Here is a 14,406-nt window from a genome sequence, read left to right on the forward strand (position 1 = left end):
CTTTTAAGTTTCATTAGGTCCCATTTGTTTATTTTTGCTTTTATTTCCAATATTCTGGGAGGTGGGTCATAGAGGATCCTGCTGTGATGTATGTCGGAGAGTGTTTTGCCTATGTTCTCCTCTAGGAGTTTTATAGTTTCTGGTCTTATGTTTATATATTTAATCCATTTTGAGTTTATTTTTGTGTAAGGTGTTAGAAAGTGTTCTAGTTTAATTCTTTTACAAATGGTTGACCAGTTTTCCCAGCACCACTTGTTAAAGAGATTGTCTTTAATCCAATTATTTTTAGAATATTTTAGAATAATTTTAGAATTATTTTTAATCTGTATTATTTATATAGTATTTCAAATTTTACACTTGTTATATCCTGAGCTTTTTTTAAAATTATTATTATTCTTTACAATTGTGCCAGTTCTTTGGCTTCTTGCATCTATTTTTAAATGGAGTTTCCACTTGAATTATTCTGAATTATTAACTAGTTCAACACCTTCAGAGGATATTAAGTATATAATATACTAAGTATATTAAGTCAATGCTAAGAGACTTCAGTAAAAAAAAATGCCACCATTTTTAGTGCTCTTGACAACAGAGATGAAGAGACAAACACTAATGGTATAGTAAATAAAACCTGAAGTATGAATTTAGCAATGCAAACATTATGTTTCTATGTTAGCATTTCCAATGGATTTTGTTCTATGAGGCCAAAAATTGTTAGCCCACAATAATCGTTCCTTCTCTGAGAACAGTTCCGGGCAAGAAGGGCTGGACCACTAACAGCTCTGCCTTGCTGCATCACCCTATATTCAGCTACTTTATCTGAAAGGTCCAGCAGTGGACCCTTGATGTGAACTGAACCAATCATATTCTTTTTTCTTTCTCAGGTCTATGATATTCATAATAAAGGGACCCAGAAGCAGTGTTAGAACCAAGTCATTTTAAATGATAATTGTTCAGATATGCTCTGTAAGGTAATGTATTTCTTGATTCTTCATTATCCATTTCTTTTGTGGTTCATGAGATAGCCTAATATTATTGAAAAACCTTCACTTTCTAATTTAAACTAGTGAGAATCCTTTATATTGCTTGATTTTGCCACAGATAACATCATATTAAATGTTGAAAGACTGAAAGCTTTCTCCCTTAGATCAGGAATAAGACAAGAATGCTCACTTTTGCCACAACTATTCAACATCATCTTTGAAGTCCTAGATAGAGCAATTTGGCAAGAAAAAGAAATAAAATGTACCCATATTGAAATGGAAGAAGTAAAATCATCTCTATTCACAGATGTCTTATTTCTCTATGTAGGATATCACAAAGAATCAACCATATAAGAAATTATTAGAGCTAATAAAGAAATTCAACAAAGGGGTGGGGCACAAGATTAACTTACAAACCTCAGCTGTGCTTATTACACACTTCTAGCCATGTGCCATCCAGTAGGGTAGCCACCAGCCACTTGTAGTTACTGAGCACTTGAAGTGTGGCTACTTAAATTATGCGCTGTTACTGTAAAATATACCCAATAATTTTTATATTGATTGTGAACTGAAATGCTAATATGTTGTATATGTTGGGTTATACAAAATGTTATAAACTTAATTTTATATGTTTTTTTACCTTTTTAATGTGGCTACTAGAAAACTTAAAATTACTTATAAGGCCCAGGCTCACATTATCTATTAAACAGCACTACCTCTATACTCTGTGGAAGGATATAATCCCATTCAAAACAAAATTGGATAACTCTGAGTCCTAAAACTTCCTTAGTATGGCTTTTAAATGATTACAAATGTAACATGCTGGAAAATGTAGCCAAGCTGAATATGCATACTGAATTCAGAATTCTCTACTCAGCCTCCTCTCATTCTGGAACTGTCAATGCAGGGACAACTGTCCTTCCTGCCTTAGCCCTTCCTTCCCTAAGGGTGCACTTAGCATTTTAATCCTTGGGCTAAAGTCTTTTTGCTACTACTAATAAAAATGACATAACTCCATAAGTAATTTATGTAGTTATCATGAACACTTTGAGAACTTTTCCAAGATACAAGGAATAAATTTATCTCCTTTTATGATATGTTTAGGTCAAAAAGGAAAATCACAAGGTCTCTGAAAAATCAGGGACCAGCTATCTTAGAATGCACATTGTAAGTTATCTCATTTTTACATAGATTCCCAAATACAGTGCCACCAACAAATTGATATCCCCTCCATGTAGGTAGATTAAAATACTTAAGAGACTTTTAAATGGTCTTAGGTGTTCCATTAGGAATTACATTGACTCCACTCCAAAAACAATTCCCCTTTTACTCTTTATATAAGAAGCTAGCTTTCTTTTCATCATGGCACTTATCACTATCTGATACTATAATCTGTATTTGTTTACTTCCTTTTTGTCAAACTCACACTGTAGAATACAAGATATTGAAGGGCAGGAACTTTGCTTTACTCATTGCTGTGTTCATTGCTGTATTCCTCCATCAGTAATAGTATCTGATGCATACTTATTTCTCAATAAACATAGGCTATTCATTGAGAGAATGAATAGTACTTTTGTGGAAACCATTATGGTTCTTTACTCCAAATTCACTACTCTAATGTGGCGGTTGGCGAGTCTAAGGTTGTAGAACCCAGTGTATTTATAAGAAAAGTTGCCATTCAGAGACAAAATTAAATGTCTGTATTCTACTGATTTTCCATGTTCTCTCTCTGATGGAATGAAAATGATTCTCAGTAAAACAACAACGACAACAAATTGTCTCTGGGCATTGGACACACACAAAAAAAGAGTGGAGTAGCAAGAAAAATGAAACTCTATTCAATTAGCTAAGAAATTTTCAGTTCAGTTCAGTTCAGTCACTTAGTCATGTTCAACTCTTTGCAACCCCATTGACTGCAGCACGCCAGGCTTCCCTGTCCATCACCAACTCCCAGAGTTTACCAAAGTCATGTCCATTGAGTTGGTGATGCCATGCAACCATCTCATCCTCTGTCATCCCCTTCTCCTCCTGACTTCAATCTTTCCCAGCATCAGGATCTTTTCAAATGAGTCAGCTCTTCGCATCAGGTGGCCAAAGTACTGGAGTTTCAGCTTTAGCATCAGTCCTTCCAATGAACACCCGGACTGATCTCCTTTAGGATTGACTGGCTGGATCTCCTTGCAGTCCAAGGGACTCTCAAGAGACTTCTCCAACTCCACAGTTCAAAAGCATCAATTCTTCGGTGCTCAGCCTTCGTTTATAGTCCAACTCTCACATCCATACATGACTACTGGAAAAACCATAGCCTTGACTAGATGGACCTTTGTTGGCAAAGTAATGTCTCTGCTTTTTAATATTCTGTCTAGGTTGGTCATAACTTTCCTTCCAAGAAGCAAGTGTTTTTTAATTTCATGGCTGCAGTCATAATCTACAGTGATTTTGGAGCCCCCAAAAATAAAGTCTGACACTGTTTCCACTGTTTCCCCATCTATTTGCCATGAAGTGATGGGATCAGATGCTTAAAACATGACATTAGTTTTCTGAATGTTGAGCTTTAAGCCAACTTTTTCACTCCTCTCTTTCACTTTCATCAAGAGGTTCTTTAGTTCTTCACTTTCTGCCATAAGGATGGTGTCATCTGCATATCTGAGGTTACTGATATTTCTCCTGGCAATCTTGATTCCAGCTTGTGCTTCTTCCAGCCCAGTGTTTCTCATGATGTACTCTGCATAGAAGTTAAAAGCAGGGTGACAATATACAGCCTTAATGTACTCCTTTTCTTATTTGGAACCAGTCTGTTGGTCCATGTCCAGTTCTAACTGTTGTTTTCTGACTTGCATACAGATTTCTCAAGAGGCAGGTCAGGTGATCTGGTATTCCCATCTCTTGAAGAATTTTCCACAGTTTATTGTGATCCACACAGTCAAAGGCTTTGGCATAGTCAATAAAGCAGAAATAGATGTTTTTCTGGAACTCCCTTGTTTTTTCGATGATCCAGCGGATGTTGGCAATTTGATCTCTGGTTCCTCTGCCTTTTCTAAAACCAGCTTGAACATCTAGAAGTTCACGGTTCACATGTTTTTGAAGCCTGGCTTGGAGAATTTTGAGCATTTGTTGCTAGTGTGTGAGATGACTGCAATTGTGTGGTAGTTTGAGCCTTCTTTAGCATTGCCTTTCTTTGGGATTGGAATGAAAACTGACCTTTTCCAGTCCTGTGGCCACTGCTGAGTTTTCCAAATTTACCAGCATATTGAGTGCAGCACTTTCACAGCATCATCTTTCAGGAATTGAAATAGCTCAACTGGAATTCCATCACCTCCAGTAGCTTTGTTCACAGTGATGCTTCCTAAGGCCCACTTGACTTCACATTCCAGGATGTCTGGCTCTAGTTGAGTGATCACACTATCGTGGTTATTTGGGTCATGACAATCTTTTTTTCTATAATTCTTCTGTGTATTCTTTCCACCTCTTCTTAATATCTTTTGCTTCTGTTAGGTCCTTATCATTTCTGTCCTTCATTGTGCCTATCTTTACATGAAATGTTCCCTTGGTGTCTTCAATTTTCTTGAAGAGATCTCTAGTCTTTGCCATTCTATTGTTTTCCTCTGCTTCTTTGCACTGATCACTGAGGAAGGCTTTCTTATCTCTCCTTGCTGTTCTTTGGAATTCTGCATTCAAATTCTACATTCAATGGGTATGTCTTTCCTTTTCTCATTTGCTTTTCACTTCTATTCCTTTCACAGCTATTTGTAAGACCTCCTCAGACAGCCATTTTGCTTTTCTGCATTTCTTTTTCTTGGGAATGGTCTTGATCCCTGTCTCCCGTACAATGTCACAAACCTCCATCCATAGTTCATCAGGCACTCTATCAGATCTAGTCCCTTAAATCTGTGTCACTTCCACCTTGTAATCATAAGGGATTTGACTTAGGTCATACCTGAACGGTCTAGTGGTTTTCCCTAGTTTCTTCAATTTAAGTCTGAATTTGGCAATAAGGAGTTCATGATCTGAGCCACAGCCAGCTCCCAGTCTTGTTTCTGCTGACTGTATAGACTTCTCCATCTTTGGCTGCAAAGAATGTAATCAATCTGATTTCGGTGTTGACCATCTGGTGATGTCCATGTATAGAATCTTCTCTTGTGTTGTTGGAAGAGGTTATTTGTTATGACCAGTGCATTTTCTTGGCAAAACTCTACTAGTCTTTGCCCTGCTTCATTCCGTATTCCAAGGCCAAATTTGCCTGTTACTCCAGGTGTTTCTTGACTTCCTACTTTTGCATTCCAGTCCCCTAAAATGACCATAGAATAAGAGGACAGAAAATAATAAGAGACTCATAGGAAAGTATCAGACCATAGAGGGTCTTGTTTGCCATGTCATGTCCTTAGAACTTACTTTTTAGCAGATAAAAAATCAGTGAAAGTTTAAATAAGAATAGCAATGAGACCCAGTTTTCATTTCTGATTGGTCATTCTAACTACAGTGTGAAGAGCTTTCCGAGGAGGAAGACTGGAGGCAAGGGAGAAGACTGGCCATGAAGGAAAGCAGAACAACACCAACAGGGAAATGGAGACAAAATCAATACTTTTATTAAATCCCTACAACCAACTGGGAGCTTAGGTAGGGTGGGCATTTTTATTCTACTTTTACAAGTCAGGAGGCAGAAAAGGAGCAATCAAGGTGATTCAGCTGGTTTCTGGAAAATTTGGAAACAAAACAAATTCTTCACTCAGGGACTAGTGTTCTTAGAGCTGAAAAACTTGGACTTCAATTACAAAAGCTTTATAATCAATTTCAGCCCACCAGGTGATCAAGGTATCAATATAAACTTGTGTTTGCTTGCTTGTCTATTCAATGGATAGATACAGAAAGAAATATAGATGTGTGCATATATACATTTATTCCTAAGCTTTATCCACTGAGAGGGCCTAGGAACAATGACATATACCTGCCACTCAGATCCTGGTTTTTAAATACCATTCTCCAAAAAAGAAACCAGAGCTCTTTAAAATGGGTTGATTCCAAGATTGAAGCAGGAAAAATGAAAAATGAGCCTGAAGCATTTTGTGGTTTCAGGAAGTAAAAAGTGCTTAAAAAGGAAAGGAATGAGAGCATATCAAAAAGACACATAAATTAACCTGAAAAAGCTCCAATGACCAAAGCTAGAATGACATGATTAATAAAATAAATAACAATGATTTTAGATAACTTATAGCACAAAACATATACTCATGAAGCTATAGTGATAAATATAAATAACAGAATAAATAAATAAAGCCACTGTTCCATACAGAAGAATTCTAATTAATAAATGTAGAGGAGTAATATAAAATTATCTGAAACCAAAATAGGGATCAGTTCAGTTTAGTTCAGTCGCTCAGTCATATCTGACTCTTTGCGACCCCATGAACTGCAGCACACCCAGGCCTCCCTGTCCATCACCAACTCCCTGAGTCTACCCAAACCTCTGTCCATTGATTTGGTGATGCCATCCAACCATCTCATCCTCGTTCATCCCCTTCTCCTCCGGCCTACAATCTTACCCAGCATTGGGGTCTTTTCAAATTTGTCAGTTCTTTGCATCAGGTGGCCAAAGTATTGGAATTTCAGCTTCAACATCAGAGCTACCAATGAACACCCAGGACTGATCTCTTTTAGGATGGACTGGTTGGATCTCCTTGCAGTCCAAGGGACTCTCAAGAGTCTTCTCCAACACCACAGTTCAAAAGCATCAATTCTTCTGCACTCAGCTTTCTTTAGAGTCCAACTCTCACATCCATACATGACTACTGGAAAAACCATAGCCTTGACTAGACGGACTTTTGTTGGCAAAGTAATATCTCTGGTTTTTAATATGCTATCTAGGTTGGTTATAACTTTTCTTCCACGGAGTAAGCATCTTTTTATTTTATGGCTGCAGTCAACATGTGCTGTGATTTTGGAGCCCCCAAAAATAAAGTCTGCCACTGTTTCTCCATCTGTTTGCCATGAGGTGATGGGACTGGATGCCATGACCTTAGTTTTCTGAATGTTGAGCTTTAAGCCAACTTTTTCACTCTCCTCTTTCACAACACAGGGATAAGATGATATTGTTTCAAGAAATGTCTACCAATGGATGCTAAAATTAATAGATGAAAGTTTCAGGAGAAATAGGATATTTACATAGCCTCAAGGTGTCCCTCCCCCCAAGACATTTATTGTTATAAAGGGGAAAGCAGTAACTTTAAGTTGGAGAAGCTTGACAGACACCACCTTAACTAAGTAAACAAAGTCAGTATCATCATAAGACACGATGGCATTATGCACTCCTTGATGTGATTCACTGAGAAGGGCAAAATATCCCTTCAGTGGTGTTCTTGCCAAAAATACATTAATCAAATCATGAGAAACATGACACAAACCCAAACTGAAGGATATCCTACAAATTAACTGATCAGTACTTTCTGTAATATCAAGATGATGAAAGACAGAAAAGACTGAAAAAATGTCAAAGATTGGAGGAAAGTGACAAAACCGAATAAGTATATGCACTGTGGGATGTGGGTCTGGATTACAGAACAGAAAAAGGATGTTGGTGAGAAAAACTGGTGCAAAACTGAAGTCTATAGTTTACTTAATAGTAATCAGCTTCCTGGTTTCAACTAATGTACTATGGTTATGTAAGATGTTAACATGGGTGAGAGAATATAGGAACTTTCTGATCCATTTTTTGCAACATTTTTAGGTGTAAAATCATTTCAAAATTGAATGTTATTTTAAAAAGTGATGGCAGAAGTATAATATTTTTCAGAAAATTTCTAGACTATACTAAACTCTATCCAATAAGCATAAACATTCCTAAATAATCATCTAAATATCAAATTAATTTTTTTCATCTGTCCATCTTCCCCTCCATTAGAGTGTCAATTCTTCTAAGAGGCTGGCTCATTGCTGGCATATAATTTAAATTAGCTTTATGGAGCTATAAGAATCTGAGAAGGCATGTCAGAAGCCCTGCAATGAGGACAGGAGCTGTCACAAATAAGGCTTTTTATAGACAGGAATCTGGATTCACAAGACAAACAAGCACATTTTAAACCATTAGAAAAGTCCAATGATCAAAGACTAGAGCATTTGAATACCAGTTTGAAAACCAGTCCTTGCATTTGTAGATGTGTAAAGGGAACAATTTGCAGCTTCTGGCCCTTTAGTGGTTAACTGGAGATAAAGCAAACACTGACCTCATAGGATTCTTGTAGGAAGTTCATTATACATACACTGTAAAAATCACAATCTGATTGCACCGATTAGATGTTATTGAAAAATGTAAAGATGATATTTAAAATGCTCTTTGAAATAAAGATATGAATTAAAAGTAGTCCATTTTGAATTTTGTTGCTTTTCCTGAAGTTGAGGGAACATTTGGGGAAGCAGAAGTGCTGCTAGCTTCTCTGACTTGCAGAGTTCACGGTCATATTTATTTGGCAGCTAATGAAAACAACTGCTAGGCTTTAGAAGCCTCCTACTTAAAAGGACTGTGATAGACTGTTCAAACGAAATCTAAATGTTGTTAATACATGTCTGAAGTTAACTTGAAGATGGTAATTAATTATAGAGAGTCTCTGGAACTACCCCATTTACATCTATCATCACTGCATCTCTGAAATAGCATAATGATGCTGATAGATTAGCTTCATTACCCGGACAAATCCCAACAAGTCTCTTAGAGAGTCTCCCATCAAGGAGGTTTGCTAGGTTTTCTCCAATTCCCTTTCCTGAAAAACAACTATCCACCTATTGACAATTGACAAAGGAGTAGTGATAATTTATTAGATGCTATGCTTTTGTTTTAAAAAGGGTACCGTTCATTTATTTTCACCTAATATAAATATTAAGCAAAGATGATGATGTTTACAGTAGGAAGAGGCAATTTATAAATGAGTTTGCTCATCAGAGAATACATGTAAAGTTAGTAGGGAAGAGAAACAAATTCTTCGCAAAATAGCATTTGAAATTTGGGTTGATGAAAGAGAATGTAAAGAGTAGGAATGTCTGACTCTATGTGACCCCATTGACTACATCTCTCCAGGCTCCCCTGTCTATGGGATTCTCCAGGCAAGAATACTGGAACGGATAGTCATTCTCTTCTCCAGGGGATCTTTTCAACCCAGGGATCGAAATCACATTTCCTGCGCTGCAGGCAGGTTCTTTACAGTTTGAGCCACCAAGGAAGCCCAATACAAATATCAAAACTTTTTTATCTCCAGGCACATAAGTAATGTGTGCATCATTTAGATTTGAGCTCCCTCAAAACAATCTCCCAGTTTTACTCTCATGTCTCTAGCCACTCTTTGTAGTCATCATTTTGCATTCTATCTTATCAGCCCAAATATCAAATGTTATTTCGCTAAGAATTTCAGATTCTCTTCCCTCGTAACTCTACACATACTCTCTGACGAGCAGACTTATCTACAAGTTGCCTCTTCCTACTGTAAACATCATCATCTTTGCTTGAATTATTGTAACAGCCTCCTAACTAGTTGCTGTACTTCCAGTTTCTTTCCAATCCATTTTCTGCATGGTAGCCAAAAGTGATCTTTCTAAAATAGCAGCCTAATTATGGCAATCTTTTGATTAAGTCCTAAGAGTTCCCCATTGCCCTCAAGATGAAGCACAAACTCTCAGTTGCAGCTTCAAGATCCGGCTTCTGTTAAAATCTTTAGTTCCAGATCTTAACTACTCCATCTGTTACCAGTGCATTCTACAATCTTACATACTTTTCTGTTCTATGTATTCCTATTTGAAAACTTCCATTGTATCCATGGTGCCTAACACTATTCTAGGCACATAAGTATTCAATAAATAATTATTAAATAAATCAATGGGTAAATAAATGAATAAACAAGGCAAGCCATTGTAAAAAGTAACTACTTAAATTTAAAAAATCAATTGGACAATATAATTTTACAACAATTATAAAGAAAGGAGAATAAATAGTAAAATGATCATCCTAATGTTATAGGTTTAAAACTATAAAAAGTAGCAGTATATTCTTACTAAAAGTCTATTACTAAGAGAATGTGCAATTTTATTCCTTGTAAAACAAACTCAAATGGTTTCAGGATAACTTACTTTGGCACATAAAATATAAAATGTGTGTGGTATGGACATTTATATAACTGCATAGTTGAACAAAACCACTGCCTATTCAGCTTTATAGAGGAATTTTTTTTTTGCTTGTTTCATAAGAAATTTAAAAGAGTTGCTGCCTCAAGAGATGAAAAATAGCCTCTTGAAGGAATACTAAGTACTGCTTGCTTTATTATACTATATTTCTATGGAAATATGAGCACATCCCATCGGCACTTCATGAATCTGTGTGGACATGTGAGAGCTTTCAGTTGTTTCCCAGGGAAGTTTCATATTACAAAAAAGCCACTGCCTAAGTCAGTGAACTGCCAATTATGGTTAACTGCCCTCTATCTTCCTCCTCAGAGACAGGCAGCAGGCATTTAAATTCTTATCCAATGACCTTCTCATTTTAACTCATTCTAAACTAATGACTTTTAAGATTTAATTTTAATACCATAATGAGAGGAAAAAATATAAGAAAAAATTTGCAACTGAATACATAATCGCAGCCCTAGTTGGAATATGGAATAGGAAATTCAATTCCTATTATAATTGCCCATTATTTATTGATTGATAAGCATTCATACTCAAGTCACTAAAGACATCACATTCATAAGTTCTCAATCATTATCACTTTAATTTTTAATAGATAAGACTTCAGGTTCCTATCCTACCTGTGTGAATTATTTTAATGCAAAGCTACAACTTGAAACAACATGATGCTATATAAATGACACATACAACATGGACAGAAAGCAAGTCAGCTGTAAGGTAAGAAGACATCCAATTTACAAGTCCCCTCCAGTAACTGTCCTAGGCTCTATGTATGTACATGAAGATAGACACTAGCTCTGTTACAGACTGGTCTGCTTAAAAGTATTCCAGAAGGTTCTGCAGTGTAACACCTCCCTCGTTTTATGACTTCTGATCTCAAATTATTTTTTCCTGTGCAAACTCCTGATACAATATGAATTGTCATCAGACAATATTTTTTCATGTTGCCGTTTAAAAATTTAAGCTCATCATGCTACTACATTTGAGTTCACTTGTTGAAATGTAATTGATTTCAGTGGAAAAATGTGAACAAAGAGTACATGGATCATGACCACAGATACACTGGTTAGATCATTTATATATTAATATCATCTTGTGTTTATTCTAGATAAAGCACTAAAAGAGAAAATCAACAAATACGGTAGTCTCAGTAAAGTGATAAAGAGTAAAAAGTTATGTAATATGAGGAATTTTAAACTATTTGAATGTAAGCTCCATGATGACATGGGCTATATTTTTCGCGAAAGTTTACTCAGTATCTAGAATGTTACTTGGCACACACCAAGTGCTCAACAAATATATGTTGATTAAATTAACAAAAGAACATGAATGAAGATATGGAAAATATAACTTAACTTACAAAACTCTCTTCAAAGATTTAAAAGCTATGAGGTGAAAGAGAAAATATTAGACATATTGTGTGGAACTTCAGATAGCAAATATAGATGCCACAGATAAGAATTACAGAAGAACCTCTACCAAATAAAGTTAAAATAAACTAACAATAAAATCAGAAGCTTTCTGTTCTGAATGAGAACTTAGATTATATGACTATCAATATCTTTTCCAACCTTGACTCTATAAATACAAAGAATAAATTTCTTTTCCAGTATTTTTTTCAGATGATTACTAAACCTGCTGTTCTAATTTTGCAAAGCTGGCAGTTACTTGTGTAGTTTTCATCTATTATTTTCAGAACTGTATCTCTTCATTATGAGTAGACTCCAGCTAATATGCATAATAATCAAAATATGTGACCATTTTATCCAAATAATGAGTTCCTACAATAATATAATCTACATATCAAAGGTCTGGTGACAAATTTTCTTCAAATTAGAAAACATACATTACAAATTCAATACAATTCCTATTAAAATGCCAATGGTACTTTTTTAGAGCAATAGAATAAACAATCAAAATTTGTATGGAAACACAAAAGACCCTGAGTAGCCAGAGCAATCTTGGGCAAGAAGATGAAAGCTGGAGGCATCCCACTTCTTGATTTCAAACTGTATTACAAAGCTATAGTAATCAAACATTTTGTACTGGCATAAAACAGACACATAGATAAACAGAACAGAATTGAGAGCTCAAAAATTAACCTACACAGATACGGACAATAATTTACCACAAGAGGGTGAAAAATATACAATGGGAAAAGGACTGTCTCTTCAATAAATTGCTCTGGGAAAACTGTATAACAATGTAAAAGAATGAAATTAGGTCCCTATACTAGGCCCCTATACTAGACCTTACACAAAGATCAACTCAACACAAATTAAAGACTTGAACATAAGACCTGAAATCATAAAACTCCTGTAAGAGAAGATAAAGAGGTAAACTTCTAGACATTAGTCTTGGCAAAGATATTTTTGGATTTGACACCAAAAGCAAAGACAAGAAAAGCAAAAACAAGCAAGTGAGACTGCATCAACCAAAAAGCTTCTGCAGAGCAAAGGAAATGAGGTGATCAATGTAAGTTTACTGTAGTAATCATTTCACAGTGTATACATATGTGTAATAATTATGTTGTACACCTTAAACTAATGCAAAGTTATATGTCAATTATATTGCAATGAGACTGGTAGGAAAAAGAAAATATATATATATTTCTCCATTTGGAGCAGAAGGCAGAATATTAAGGCTAGAATTTATAAAGTCAAATAATATGATAAATTTAATTACAAAGAATTTAAACTCCATATGACAAGAAAAAAAATACAAACAAGATTAAAAGAAAAACAATATATACAATACATATTACAAAGTTCTGATATTCTGAACTTATAATGTACAAAGCCATATAAAAGGAACAATCTAATAGAAAATTGGTCAGATACAAAATAAAAACAAAAACAAAAGACCTAATTAAACAAAGGTTTTTGCACAGCAAAGGAAACCATAAACAAAATGAAAACACACTCCTCCGAATGGGTTAAAATATGTGCAAATGAAGCATCTGACAAGAATTAATTTCTAAAGTATATAAGCAGCTCATGCAGCTCAATATCAGAAAAAAAAACCCAATCAAAAATGGAGAGAAGACCTAAATAGACATTTCTCCATAGAGACATACAGATGGCCAACAAACACATGAAAAGATGTTCAACATCACTATCAGGGAAATGCAAACCAAAACAACAATAAGACACTACCTCACACTGGTGAATATCAGATCAGATCAGATCAGATCAGTCTCTCAGTCGTGTCCGACTCTTTGCGACCCCATGAATTGCAGCACGCCAGGCCTCCCTGTCCATCACCAACTCCCGGAGTTCACTGAGACTCACGTCCATCCAGTCAGTGATGCCATCCAGCCATCTCATCCTCTGTCATCCCCTTCTCCTCCTGTCCCCAATCCCTCCCAGCATCAGAGTCTTTTCCAATGAGTCAACTCTTCGCATGAGGTGGCCAAAGTATTGGAGTTTCAGCTTTAGCATCATTCCTTCCAAAGAAATTCCAGGGCTGTTCTCCTTCAGAATGGACTGGTTGGATCTCCTTGCAGTCCAAGGGACTCTCAAGAGTCTTCTCCAACACCACAGTTCAAAAGCATCAACTCTTCGACACTCAGCCTTCTTCACAGTCCAACTCTCACATCCATACATGACCACAGGAAAAACCATAACCTTGACTAGACAAACCTTTGTTGGCAAAGTAATGTCTCTGCTTTTGAATATGCTATCTAGGTTGGTCGTAACTTTCCTTCCAAGGAGTAAGCGTCTTTTCATTTCATGGCTGCAGTCACCATCTGCAGTGATTTTGGAGCCCCCAAAAATAAAGTCTGCCACTGTTTCCACTGTTTCCCCATCTATTTCCCATGAAGTGGTGGGACCGGATGCCATGATCTTCGTTTTCTGAATGTTGAGCTTTAAGCCAACTTTTTCATTCTCCACTTTCACTTTCATCAAGAGGCTTTTGAGTTCCTCTTCACTTTCTGCCATAAGGGTGGTGTCATCTGCATATCTGAGGTTACTGATATTTCTCCCAGCAATCCCGATTCCAGCTTGTGTTTCTTCCAGTCCAGCGTTTCTCATGATGTACTCTGCATATAAGTTAAATAAACAGGGTGACAATATACAGCCTTGACAAACTCCTTTTCCTATTTGCAACCAGTCTGTTGTTCCATGTCCAGTTCTAACTGTTGCTTCCTGACCTGCATACAAATTTCTCAAGAGGTAGATCAGGTGGTCTGGTATTCCCATCTCTTGAAGAATTTTCCACAGTTTATTATGATCCACACAGTCAAAGGCTTTGGCATAGTCAA

The sequence above is a fragment of the Bison bison genome, unplaced genomic scaffold, assembly GCF_000754665.1.
Source record: "Bison bison bison isolate TAMUID 2011002044 unplaced genomic scaffold, Bison_UMD1.0 scf7180017864207, whole genome shotgun sequence".
Lineage (NCBI taxonomy): Eukaryota > Metazoa > Chordata > Mammalia > Artiodactyla > Bovidae > Bison > Bison bison.